We start from the raw sequence: 13275 nt of genomic DNA on the forward strand, positions 1-13275 counted from the left end.
CGGCGGCAGGAAGTGCCGCGCTCGGCCCGCCCCCCGCCCGCCCCCGGCCCGCCCGCCGCGGCGCCCCCGGCCCGCGCGCCCCCCGCCCCGCGCGCCCAGCCCGGCCCCGGGGGGCGGCGGCGGCGGCGCGGGGGGGGCCCACGGCGGGGGGGCGCGCGCGGGCGGCGGCGGCGGCCGCCGGGGTCCCCGCAGGCCCGGCCCGCGCCCGCCCCCCGCCCCCGCCGCGCCGATGGCGTCGGGGCGGGCGCCCCGGGCCCCCGCTACGCAATGCGGGAGCGCGGGCCGCCCGCGGGCCCCGCCGCGCCCCCCGCCCCGGGCCCGGCCCCGCGAAGGGCACCCGGCGCTCACCTGCGCGACTAGGCCGCGCGCCGCCCCCGCCGGCGGGCCCGCCGCCGCCGCCGCCTCGGGGCCGCCCGCGCGGGCCGCCCGGCCGCTCCGCCGCGCTCACAGGCCGCGCTCGCCCGCGGGCCCCGCCGGCAGCCGCCGCCGCCGCCGCCGCCGCCGCCGCCGCTCGGGCTCCTCGGCTGCGGGAGAGCAGAACAAACAGCCCTGCCGCCGCCGCCGCCGCCGCCGCCGCCAGCGCGCTGACGTCACCGCGCACGCCGCGCGCGGCCCCGCCGCCCCGCCGCCCGACGTGCGCGCTCCGCGAGGCGCCCGGCGCGAGCTCGCCGAGGAGGCCGGCGGCTCGGGAGGTGAGCGGGCGGCCGGCTGCGGCGCGGGGGCGGGCGGGGGGCGCGGGCCGAGGGTGGGGGCCGAGGGCGGACCGCACAGACCGAGGGGGGCGGCCGAGGGGATCCCCACGGACCGCGGGGGGAAGCTGAGGGGGAACCCCACAGACCGAAGGGGTCCGCACCGACAGAGGGGGGAGGCCGAGGGGGGACCCCACAGACCGAAGGGGGCGGCCGAGGGGGGACCGCACAGACCGAGGGGGGAGGCTGAGGGGGGACCCTACAGACCGAGGGGGTCCCACTGACAGAGGGTGGAGCCCGAGGGCGGACCGCACAGACCGAGGGGGGAGGCTGAGGGAGGACCCTACAGACCGAGGGGGTCCCACCGACAGAGGGTGGAGGCCGAGGGCGGACCGCACAGACTGAGGGGGGCCGCCGAGGGGGGACTGCACAGACCAAGGGTGGAGGCTGAGGGGGCCCCCACAGACTGGGGGGGGGAGGCCGAGCAGTGACCGCACAGACTGAGGGGGGACCCCACAGACCAAGGGGGGAGACAGAGGGGGTCTGTATCAACCGAGGGGGGTGGCCGAGACAGTCCACACCGACAGAGGGGGGAGGCGGAGGGGGGACCGTACAGACCGAGGGGGGACCCCACAGACTGAGGGAGGCCGAGGGGGGAGGCCGAGGGGGGTCCCACCGACCGAGGGGGAAGGCCGAGGGGGGACCACAGCGACCTAGCGGGGAAGACTAGGGGGGACCCCACAGACCTAGGGGGGAAGCTGACGGGGGACCCCACAGACTGAGGGGAGAGCCTGAGGGAGGAGGCTGAGGTGGGACCCAACAGACTGAGGGAGGGGGCGGCAGACTGGGGGAAGGGGCCGAGAGAGGACCCCACAGATTACGGGGGAGGCCTCAGGGTGATCACACGGACCGAGGGCGGAGGATCCCACAGACTGAGGGGGGCGCCTCGGTGGGGGTCCCCACAGGCTGAGGGAGGGGACTGAAGACCCACAGGAGGAGCGGGGTGGGGGGGGGAACCCACAGAGGGAGGAGACCTGGTAGGATCCCACAGACGGAGGGGGGCCAAGGGGGTCCCCACAGACTGATCAGGAAGGGACCGAGCACCCAGGGGAGGGGGGCTGAGGGATGACCTGCAGGCGTACAGAGGGGAGCCCACCGAAGAGAGGGGGCCAGAGAGGAGAGACCCCAAAGGCTGATGGGAGGGGCAGAGGGAGGCCCCTGTCCCCGCCAGGGGGAGAGGCTGAGATGCAGGCCGGGGAGCTGAGATGGGGCGCCGGGGCGCGCACTGGGGCGCAGCGCCGTGTTTCCTGGCCGGAGGCTGCTGGGCCCTGGGCGAGGGCGCCCTCTGTCCACTTGTCCTCTGGCTGACTCCTCCCCGCCCTGAAGGCTCACCCGTCCGGTCCCTGCCCCGGGCGCTGGGGAAATCAGTCTCTTCCGGGACTTGCAGAGCATCTACCTGGCACACGGTAGAGCTTAGATATTTTTGTCATCCATCAGGCCGAGGACTTAGGTCTCTTGCAAGCTTGAAATGACGATTCTGGAATTTTTGAAATCAGGGCAGGGGTGGTGGATTTAACCATCTCCTCCCTTTGGCCCTTACCTTTACTCTCTGAGCACGTTCACTTTTTTCTTTTTAGGTACCGGGCCCAGCGGGGATTGAACTTGAGACCTCGTATGTGGGAAGCCGGGCTCCCCTGAGTTGGCATCATGCTTTGTTCGCTTGTTTTTTGTTTTTAAGGAGGCACCGGGGACCAAATCTGGGACCTCTCGTGGTAAGCAGGCGCTCAACTGTTTGAGCCACATCTGCTCCCCAATTCCATATTTTAAAAAGAGAATAGAAACTTCGTTATTTGAAAAATCCTAGGTAATAAACCATCTTTCTGTTGTCCACCTTTTCCAGAATGTATTGATGCAGTAGATGCCAGTAAAATAGTTTCATTCTGTCACTGTTTGCTCATAACTCGCCAGGGGCAATAATCAGTTGTTGATGGGTCCGAGACAAAGTAAAAACTAAATATTACCCTTTACTTTAAGAAAGCATGGGATAAGTTACTAGTTGCGAGAAAAAATATTACCCTTTACCTTAACAAAGCATGGGATAAGTTATTAGTTGCAAGAAATAAAGGAGGTAATTGTAACTGGTTTTGTCAGGCTCCTTCCAGCTCTATTTTATGGTTCTCGTTAATCTCTTCCTATCTCATTACAGAATATTGAAACTGGTGAATATCTTTCAGCCCCTAATTTTCCACACTCAGCAATCTGTGGAAGATGATCAGAAATGGAGTAAGAATAAGGTGTAAGAGCTGTGTGAATATAGAATAATAACGGATTTTTTAAAAAAGGAAACTAGAATATATCCATTTTAGGCTTTCCATCCCCCATCATTGTCTTGTCTTATTGCATTGTACACTTAATTTATTATTGCTGCTGGTAATAAATGAGTGTGGAAATCATTTGGAGCTGGCAGTTTGCAAATCACACGATAAAATCCGTTGTTTAACACTAGAGGCACACTTCATTTTTGACACTGTCTGGCTTGATTCACTGGACCCGACTGGATGGCTTTTGGCTGTTGCTGGAAATCAAATCCAACCCTCAGAGAATATGCAAGCTCCTAAAGGCAGTTCTAGAACGATCCCCAAAATATTTTAGCTCAACTATATCTCATTCTTTCTGTCTCCAAAGTGTCTAGCAGATACCTCAAACTCAGAAAATATTTACACGTTGAGTCAATGTAATAAAGTCTTGTTACTTGATGGTTTTAATTTCGAATAAGCAATTTTTACTTTCTCTTGTTAGTTTGTGATACTAAAACCCAGAGAAGATATATTTTTAAAATATTTTATTTATCTCTCCCCACCCCCTTGTTTGTACTTGCTGTGACTGTTCATCTTCTCTGTTTCTTTAGGCGGCACTGGGAACCGAACCCGGGACCTCCAGTGTGCGTGGGGGTGCCTAAGCGCTTGAACCACCTCCATTCCCTGCTTTGTGGTGTCTCGTTAGGTTTTTCCTCCTGTGTCTCTTGTGGTGTCATCTTGCCATGTCAGCTCGCTCCACCTGCCTGTCGTGCCAGCTCACTCTCCTGCCCATCCTCTTTAGGAGACACCGGGAACCTTTGCTCCCTGCTTTCCCGTATCCCTCATTATGGTTTTTTGTGTGTATCTTTTGTTGCATCATCTTGTTGTGCCAGCTTGCTGTCTTCTTTAGGAGGCACCAGGAACCAAACCGTAGACCTCCCGTGTGGTAGGCGGGAGCCCAATCCCTTGAGCCACATCCACGTCCCAAGAAAGATATTAAGGAATGAAAAACGAATTATGTAATGTAATTGTAATGAACAACCAGTTTTAAATATGTATCATTTGTTTCAATTTTTTTTTTATTAGAGAAGTCATAGGTTTCCAGAAAATCATGGAGAAAATACATAGCTCTGATATACCACCTCCACCATACCAGTTTTCCCTATCATTCACACTTTAGAGTGGTACATTTGTTACAAGTGATGAAATATTACTACTATAATTGTACTATTAGCTATAATCCGTAGTTTACATTACTGTTCACTATTTGTGTTATATAGTCTTACGGTGTTTTTTTTAAATTTCTTATAACATGTAAACCTAAAATTCCTGCTTTAACTACGTTCGCATATATACTTCAGTGGTGGTAATTACATTCACAGTGTTGTGCTCCCATCACCACCATCCATTACCAGAACTTCACCATCCTCAGACAGACACTCTACCAGTTACGCGTTAACTCCCGGGGCCTGGAAACCAGTTTCTACATTCCGATTCTATGGCTCTGTTGATTCTAATTATTTCATTTCAGTGAGAGCATACAGTATTTGTCCTTTGACGTCTGGTTGATTTCATTCCATATGACGTCATGATGTCTTCAGGGTTCATCCGTGTTGTTGTATATATCAGAACTTTTTTTTATTATTTTTATTACTATTAAAACTAAGTATTTCTACACATTTCCATGTTTTACTGCACTTTCATTGTGCTTTGTAGATCATGTTTTTTACAAAGGGAAGTCTTGTGGCAACCCCATGTTGAGCAAGTCTGTTGGCCCATTTTTCGTGCTTGCTTCGTGTCCTGTCACATTTTCTTTTTTCTGTGTCACATTGGGACTGGCAAGTCATATGGTAATTCTTTACTTTCTGAGGAACCACCCACCTGCCAAACTATCTTCTTCCACAGCGGCTGCACCATTTTGCTTCCCTATCAACAGTGAACCAATGTTCCTATCTCTCTATATCCTCTCCAAGACCTGTCGTTTTGTTGTTAATAGTAGCCATTCTGGTGGGCATGAAGTGGTCACGTTCTGGTTTTGATTTGTATTTTCCTAGTGGCTAGTGATGTTGAGTCTCTCTTCATGTGCTTTCTGGCCATTTGTCCATCTTCTTTGTTCGAACGTCTATTCAAGTTTTTGCCACTTTTTAAATTATCTTTCTGTTAAGTTGTAGGATTTCTTTGTATGTTCTGCATAATAAACCCTTATCAGATACATGCTTTCCAAATATTTTCACCCATTCTGTAAGTTCTTTTACTTTCATGATAAAGTCCTTTCTTGCACAAAAGTTTGTTTTTTTAATTAAATCCTATTTCTCTTTTTTTCCTTTTGTGGCTTGTGCTTTTGGTATAAAGTCCCATGGCCTAACACAAGGTTTTCTTACAGGAGTTTTGTACTTGGGTTCTTTATTCAGGTCCTTGATCCATTTTGAGTTAGGGGTCCTCCTTCATTTATTTCCACATAGATATACAATTTTCCCTGCACCGTGTATTGTAGAGACTTCTTTCCCCATTGAATGGACTTGGCACCCTTGTCAAAAAATATATACATATCAATTGGTCGTAGATGTGAGGGTTTATTTCTGAACTCTTAGTTTGTGTCTTTTGGTCTATCTGTCCTTGTACCAGTACCATGCCGTTTTGATTATTTTTGCTTTGTAATAAGTTGTGTTTTTTTTCCACAGTGTCTGTAGTGCCACTTTATTGCCAGTAGCTGGCACTGCCCAGAGCCAGAGGAGAATAAATTAGAACCACGGTGGCATCTGACAGGTACTGCCAAACTGAAGAGGGGCCTGGGCTTCTGTGGGCACCGATTCTGGGAAGGGAGCATAAGGTGGCTGTGGAAATGCCCGTGGGAGGAGCTCTCTCCTGCTCCCAAGACCACAGAAGCTTCTATCCCCCCCTTGCACCCCAAGGGGCAAAGTGGAAGCCAGGGGGTCTTGCTTCAGCGAGGCAAAAGAGGCAGAGGAGGAGCCCCAGCAAGACCAGGCGGGAGAGCAAGGCTTGGTCCCCAGAACAGAGCAGCAGCCCAGGGTCGCGTGCCGCCACGGGAAGACGCGGGGAGGACGGCCGTTGGTGGTCTTCTCTAGGGCTTCTCCGTCACTGGCTCTTCGGATGGCCTCGATGAGGTCTTTCTCTTAAGGAAAGCCCCCATGCCCTAGCTTGGAGAACACCAGCTGCCCACTGACATGCATCTCCAAGGCCCCTGTGCCCCAGGCACGACTCCATCGCGGTCTCAGCGCCAGGGTCCTGCTCCTTCACAGCGCTCACCAGCCTTGAAACGGCAGGGCTCACAGCACTCCACCACGACGCAGACCCCGCTGCCCAGGTCCGCCTCCCCAGGAGGAGACGCCAGGGACACGCGCCCCAGCTCCCCACTCAGCTGCCGGCTCTGCACGGGCTGCAGCTTCCGGGTGTGACCCGTGAAAAATTTTAAAATTGGGAAATGCGAGGCTTCCAACATTGTTCTTCTTTCTCAAGGGGAGGGGTCCCTTACCCTTCCATACAAATATGATGATTGGCTTTTTCATTTCTGCAAAGAAGGCTATTGCAATTTTGATTGGAGTTTCATTGACTATGCTTAGTGTAGAACTATTTTTTTTTTTTAAGATTTTTTATTTCTCTCCCCTTCCCCCCGCCCCGCCGCAGTTGTCTGCTTTCTGTGTCCGCTTGCTGTGTGTTCCTCTGTGACTGCCTCTATCCTTATCAGCAGCACCAGGAATCCGTGCCTCCCCTTGTTGCGTCATCTTGCTGCGTCAGCTGTCCCAGGGTGCTGCGCCATTCCTGGGCAGGCTGCACTTTCTTTCACGAGGGGAGGCTCTTAACAGGGTGTACTCCCCACGTGTGGGGCTCCCCTACGTGGGGGACACCCCTGTGTGGCAGGGCACTCCTTGCGTGCATCAGGGCTGCGCGTGGGCGAGCTCCACACGGGTCAAGAAGGCTCGGGATTTGAACCCCGGACCTCCCATGTGGTAGGCGGACGCCCCATCCCCTGGGCCAAGTCCGCCTCCCAGAACTGACAATACTTAGTCTTCCAATCCATGAACATAGAAAGTTTTTCCATTTATTTAGTTCTTTGATTGCTTTTAGCAATGTTCTGTAGTTTTCTGTGTACAAGTCTTTTATATCCTTGGTTAGATTTATTCCTAGATATTTGATGCTTTTAGTTCTAGTAAATGGAATCTTTTTTCCTTGATTTTCTCTTCAGTGTTCATTACTAGTATATAGAAACACCGCTGACTTTTGCATGTTGATATTCTACCACGCCAACTTTGCTGAATTCTTTTATTAGCTCCAGTAGCTCTTGTGGATTGAGGATTTTCTATATATAGGATCCTGTCATCTGCAAATTGAATAAGTTTTACTTCTTTGTTTCCAGTTTGGATGCCTTTTATTTCTTTTTTTTTTCCTTCCCTAATTGCTCTGGCTAGAACTTTCAGTACAGTGTTGAGTAACAGTGGTGACAGTGTATATAATCAATGGCTTTTAGTATAATCACAATGTTGTGCATTCATCACCACAAAAAAATTTTAGAATAATCTCATTACTCCAAAAAGAAAACCTCCACACCCCTTAGCAGTCCAGAGGAAGTTTCCTTTTATTTCTAGTCTTGTAAGTGCATTTATCAAGAAGTGCTGCTGGGTTTTGTCAAATGTCTCTTCAGTGTTAATTGAGATGCTCGTGTGTTGTCTTTTTTCTTTCACTCTATTGATGTATATTACATTAATTGAAATTCCTATCAGTTGCATACCTGGGATAAATCCCACTGGAATAAATCCCATTTGTTATATGATTATTTTAATGTGCTATTGGTTGGATTTGGTTTGCTAATATTTTGTTGAGGATTATTGCATCTATATTCACAAGGGGTATTGTACTATTCTTTTCTTGTGGTATCTTTATCTGGCTTTGATATGAGGATGGTATTGGCCTTTGTATTAGTCAGCCAAAGGGGTGCTGGTGCAAATTACCAGAAATGGGTTGGTTTTTATAAAGGGTATTTATTTGGGGTAGGAGCTTACAGATACCAGGCCATAAAGCATAAGTTACTTCCCTCCACAAAGTCTATTTGCACTTGTTGGAGTAAGATGGCTGCCAATGTACGTGAGGGCTCAGGCTTCCTGGGTTCCTCCTTCCAGGGTCTGGCTTCTCTCTGGGTTCAGAGTTCCTCTTTTCCCAGGCCTTGCTTCTTCCTGGGCTCAGGGTTCCTCTCCTCTTGGGGCTGGCTTCTCTTTCCTCAGTGAACTTACTTCCTGGGGCTCCAGCATCCAACGCCAACATCAAACACCCTCAACTCTGTCCTTTGCCGTGTCTTTTATCTACAAGCCCCACCCGCCAAGGGGTGGGTACTCAACGCCCTACTGTCACAGAAGGTTTACTTGGTTAAACCTGAATCCAGTATAATCTCATATGCCCAGAGGAAAAGACCAGTTTGCACACATAATCCATTCTTTCTTTTTGGAATTCATCAATAATATCAAACTGCTACAGCCTTGTAGGATGAATTAGAGAGTGTTTCTTCTTTTCGCTTATTTGGAAGAGTTTGACCAGAACCGATAATCGTGTTGGAATGTTTGGTAAAATTCACCAGTGAAGCACCTGGGCCTTTCTGGGCTGGGGCTTTATTGATGACTCTTCCAGTGTGGTTACTAGTTATTGGTCTGTTGAGATCTTTCTTTCTTTCTGAATCTGTCTAGGTAGTTTGTGTCTTTCACATATGTTATCTAACGTATTGGCATACAGTTTATAGTATCTTCTCATGATCTTTTCTATTTCTTTGGGGTCTGTAGTAATGTCCCCTTTACATTTCGGATTTTAGTTATTTGTGTATTTTTTTCCTTTGTCAGTTTAGCTCAAGGTTGTTGACTTTATTGATCTTTTCAAAGAACCAACTTTTTATTCTCTTGCTTTTTTCCCGTTTCTTTTCTCTCTGCCCAGATTTTTATTTCCTTCCTTCTCCTCACTTTGGGTTCAGCTTGCTTTTTTTTCCAAATCCTCCATTGTGAGGGTAGGTCTCTGGTTTGAAATCTTTCTTTCAATGTTAAACATATAGAGCTATAGATTTCCCTGTCAGAACTGCCTTTGCTGCGTCTTAAGTTTTGATACATTGTTTTGTGTTCCCATCATTCTCAAGATATTAATTTTTCTTAGGTTTTCTTCTGATGCATTGGTTATTTCAGACTGTTAATTTCCACATACTTGTGAATTTTCCAGTTCTGCCTGTTTTTGATTTCTAGAGTCATTCCATTGTGGCAACTTGCACAGATGCACCAGGACACATGCCTAAGATTCAGAGTAGCACCACCTGTGTCAAGTCAGCCAACAGAGTGCTGATACAAAGTACAGCACTCTGCTGGCTTTTACGAAGGGTATTTACGTGGGGTAGAAGCTCACAGTTACAAGGTCCTGAGGAGTCCAACTCAAGGTGCCATAGAGGTACTTCCTCACCCAAAGTCCGTTGCCATGTTGAAGCAAGATGGCGGGCGATGTCTGCAAGGGCTCAGGCTTCCCTTTTCCTCTTGAGGCCCCGTGTTCCCAGCTGCTTCCGATCTCAGCTGAAGGCTGGCGTAGGGCTTGTCTCTTCCCGAGGCTAGTTTCTTTCTGGGCTCAGCTGCTCGTCTCCTCACAAGGCCAGCTGCAAACTACTAGGCAAATGGCTCCTTTCTCTTCCCAGGGCCACAGGATCCTCTTCCATGTCTACGGCGCTCCCTTGCTCTTTTCTTTGTGTATCTACTTCTGTGTTCTTGAGTGTCCATTTATATAGCCCACCGAGGGGGCGGGGACTCCACCCTGCATGCCCTCAAGTGGCCTGAATCAAAGCCCTAATCTTGATTTAATCAAGTAAATGTAAAGCCTTTGAATTTAAGTCAGTCAAGGGGTATCATGCCCAGAGAAACAAACCAGTTTACAATATAATCAGTATCTCTTTTTGGAACTTAGAAGTAATATCCAACTGCCACACCACCCCTGCAACAAGGCAGATAATCCTCGAGCGTGGAGTGGACAAACGAATCACAAAAAGGAACAAAGCCCAGCTATGCTCAACAGCAAGCACGATGGTCCTTACAGACGTGACCTGGAGCCACACCAGCAAGGCACACTGCCAGCGATTAGATTCCATTTCTATGGGGATTTCCAAAACAAAGTAAACTCGGATTTCTTAGGAAATAGAACTATAAAGAAACTCAAACAAGTGACTCCCATTAGAATGCAGCGTCCCCAAGGGGTGACCAGGAAGTGGCCTCAGAAAGAAGGAAAAAAATGAATCGCGTACATGAGGAGGGCCGCACCTGTGACAGCAGTCGTAGAGAAAGCAACTGATGGAGCCGAGTGTGTGGCCAGGGTACCTAGTTCAAGGCTCACGCAGAAGGCTGGGTGAGTGAATGCTCAGCCGCCACCGTGGCAGAAGGTGCTGCTGGCGCGTTTGTGGTCATCAGCCAGAGACCCTCTGGGTGCACGGTCTGGTGGGATCTCTGTGACGTCCAAATGTGCAGCGCGGGACGAGGGCGCCCGACTCCTAGAGCAGTCTCGGTGGCAGACGGTCCCTGTGGTCGCAGCTGGTGTGTCCTGGGAAGGACACGCCTGATAGGTACTTCCTCACCAAGGGCCTCACAAGCAGCCACGGTAAAGCTTTGCGTGAATGACCTGCTCGTTGGTGGGAATGACGCCAGTACCCAAAGCTTAGACCCCTTTTGTCCCTTTCCTCTCCAGAACAAGTGTGCTCTTGGAATCTAATCTAAGAAAAGCAACATCATCTAGACTAACGCCCCATTGAGGGGGGGGGCAGCTTTCTAAGATGGCCCCTAGCGATCCCCACGTGGTCTCCACACCCTCGTGCCATCCCCTCCCCGAGGGTGGGCGAACCTAGCAACTTGCTTCTCACACACAGATTAGGCAGTGTCACTTTCAGGGGTGGGTTACAGAAGGCCGTGGCTTCCTGCCTGCTGCACTCCCTTCATCCTTAGCTGCCACGTAAGGAAGCCCACGTGGCGAGGAAGGGGGGAGGGCCTCCGGCCAGCTGCCAGCGAGGCGCGGAAGCCGAGTCCACCAGCCGCGAGGAACTGAGTTCTGCCGACAGCCCCACCTTAGAAGCAGAGCCTTCCCGTCGTGCCCTCAGATGAGACCGCAGCCTGGCAATCCAGCGAGGCCGCAGCCGAATTCCTGACCCCCAGAAACAGATAATACACATTTTCAACCAGTGGCTTCTGAGTACATTTATACAACAGATAACACACACATCCTGGGACCCAATAGCCCCTCTCCCCACTTCAGCCTGCCTTCCCCCGTAACACGCCCTTAGCTTCCTCTGGCCCTGCTGTCGTGGAGTTAGGCAAAGTGTACCTCAGACACCAGGGAGACCCGTCGTGGCCGCAGTTCTCTTGACAGTCGGTGTATCCATCGTGTTCTCTGGTGGGGCTTAGGCCCCCGTGGCAGCCAGTTTTCCTTTGGGGACCCTTGTAGTAGAGCCCTCACTGCCATACCTTGTTGCCCTTAAGTTGGGTTCTAGCCCCAAGAAGCTGCCCCTGGAGGGTACCTGCTGTTCATCAGTTCTCCCAGACGTAAACTGCTGACGGCAAGTGAGGGAAGTTGGCAAAGGGTTTCCCAACTCACCTCCTCTCCTATGCACACGCTCCCAGTCTTCGTGGCAGCCGGAGCTGAAACCCCCAGGCAGCTCCCAGGGGGCAGGCAGAGGATCTGGCCCCAGCAGGCAGCCGTTGCCCCGTGACTCAGGACCTAACCCCAAAGGGTCTTCCGTACTGCCCCTCCTCTCGGGTCCTGCTCTAGGGGAGTGGCCAGCGGCCTACCACACTGCCCACTGGGACTTCATGGGCAGGAGAGACCATCGAGGACATCAGTGGGCTGACGGGGCACTCGAGGACGCTTTTATCCGGGGGCAAGCGTGTGGTCTATCAGTTCCTCTGAGTGTGTAAAAACCCCGTGGGGGTAGCCACCGCCCACACCCGAGCAGACGCACCCTGGGCGCCGCGGGGCTGGGAGCAGCTGGTGGACGGGACCCGCCTCTTACTCGAGGGCTCCAGGGCAGCCGAGAGCCACTGTGGGAGCCAGAGGGGTGGCAGGTCCCTACCCACCATTCCCCCCCTCCAGTGGGTCGCCTCTCTCGCCCATGCCAAGCACCCACGCAGCTGACTGCTGTGAGGAGCTGGCCAGAACAGGCATCTGTGCAGAACACCCGTCACTCCCAGGCCTCGGTCCTTGCCTCAAAGAGGGGCTCGACGGCCCCCAGGCCAGTGAGCCTGCCTTCAGCATCGAGGCCATGCAAGGCCACAGCCATGTTCTTACTGGGCCCTCCTGGCAGCGGGAGGGAAAAAGGAAATCCCCAGAGGCGCTTCCAAAGCTCTTCTGTGCCATTGTGAGCCCACCGACCACACCTCCGTGGCACCTCCCATGGCCTCGGGCCCTCCCCAAGCTGAGGGCTTGTCAGTAACCTGCAGTCATTGCTCACTGTGCTGTAACTTCCAGGAACCACGAATTTCATAAAAATCCAGCAGAGCAGAGCGGGAGTAGCTCAGTGACTGAGCACTTGCTTCTCGTGTAGCAGGTCCTGGGTTCAACCCTCAGTATGTCCCTAAGCAAAACCAAATGAGCCACACAGGTCCTCAAAACGAGGCTGCTGGTCCCGAGACTGGCCACTTGATGGGAGCAGGAGCGAGGCTTGCCAAACTCCTTTCAGCTGTGTTCAAACGGGGATACAGGGAGAGGCTGGGCCGTGGGGCGCTCACGGCTGCGCGTTTACTCGGGGGCCTGCCACCTGACGTGTGGCCCTGTCCCTAGGTCCTTGACCTCAGGACACCTGCGGGGCATTGACTGACTGGCTCCTGCCCTTACACGAGGAAGCCCAAACGAACCCGCCCTTTCCCCCAGCTCGGAGGGAGTTGCCATTTGTCCAGCCCAAGTGCTTGTTCTCCGGCTTGGGGAAGGAGGGTTTCATTTAACCTAACAACAGAAATACAGCGATTGTATTCAACGAGGGAAGCGCCTCCTGGGAATCTAAGTGGACCGGATGAGGGACTCGAGTTGTCAGTTTCAGTCTCCTCCTGTCTCAACCCACTGGTGCCCAAAGCCGTCAGCGCCGCCCGCCCAAGGGGGACGGGCTTGGCCCGCGACACAGCCACGTCCCTGCAGCACGAGGGAGTGAGGCGCAGGAAAGGGTCGGGGCCGCCGTCCTGTTTCACTTTCCGTTTCTGTTGATTTGTTCCCGTGTTCATCTCGGCTCCAACGAGGCACCTTGAGGGCAGGGCCTGGTTCTGGCATTCTGATGGTGCGTCGACACC

At 52.7% G+C, this 13275-nt stretch overlaps 1 long non-coding RNA gene across 1 annotated transcript; it reads left to right on the plus strand.

Annotated features, from left to right (window-relative positions):
* The first annotated feature begins 587 nt into the window (after positions 1-587).
* Positions 588-3142, plus strand: LOC111762703 (uncharacterized). The gene is made up of 3 exons (XR_009184689.2): positions 588-692; positions 2327-2461; positions 2896-3142. It is a non-coding gene; the product is annotated as an uncharacterized lncRNA (long non-coding RNA).
* The last annotated feature ends 10133 nt before the right edge of the window (positions 3143-13275 follow it).

This window comes from Dasypus novemcinctus, unplaced genomic scaffold (genome assembly GCF_030445035.2).
Source record: "Dasypus novemcinctus isolate mDasNov1 unplaced genomic scaffold, mDasNov1.1.hap2 scaffold_124, whole genome shotgun sequence".
Taxonomy (NCBI): Eukaryota; Metazoa; Chordata; class Mammalia; order Cingulata; family Dasypodidae; genus Dasypus; species Dasypus novemcinctus.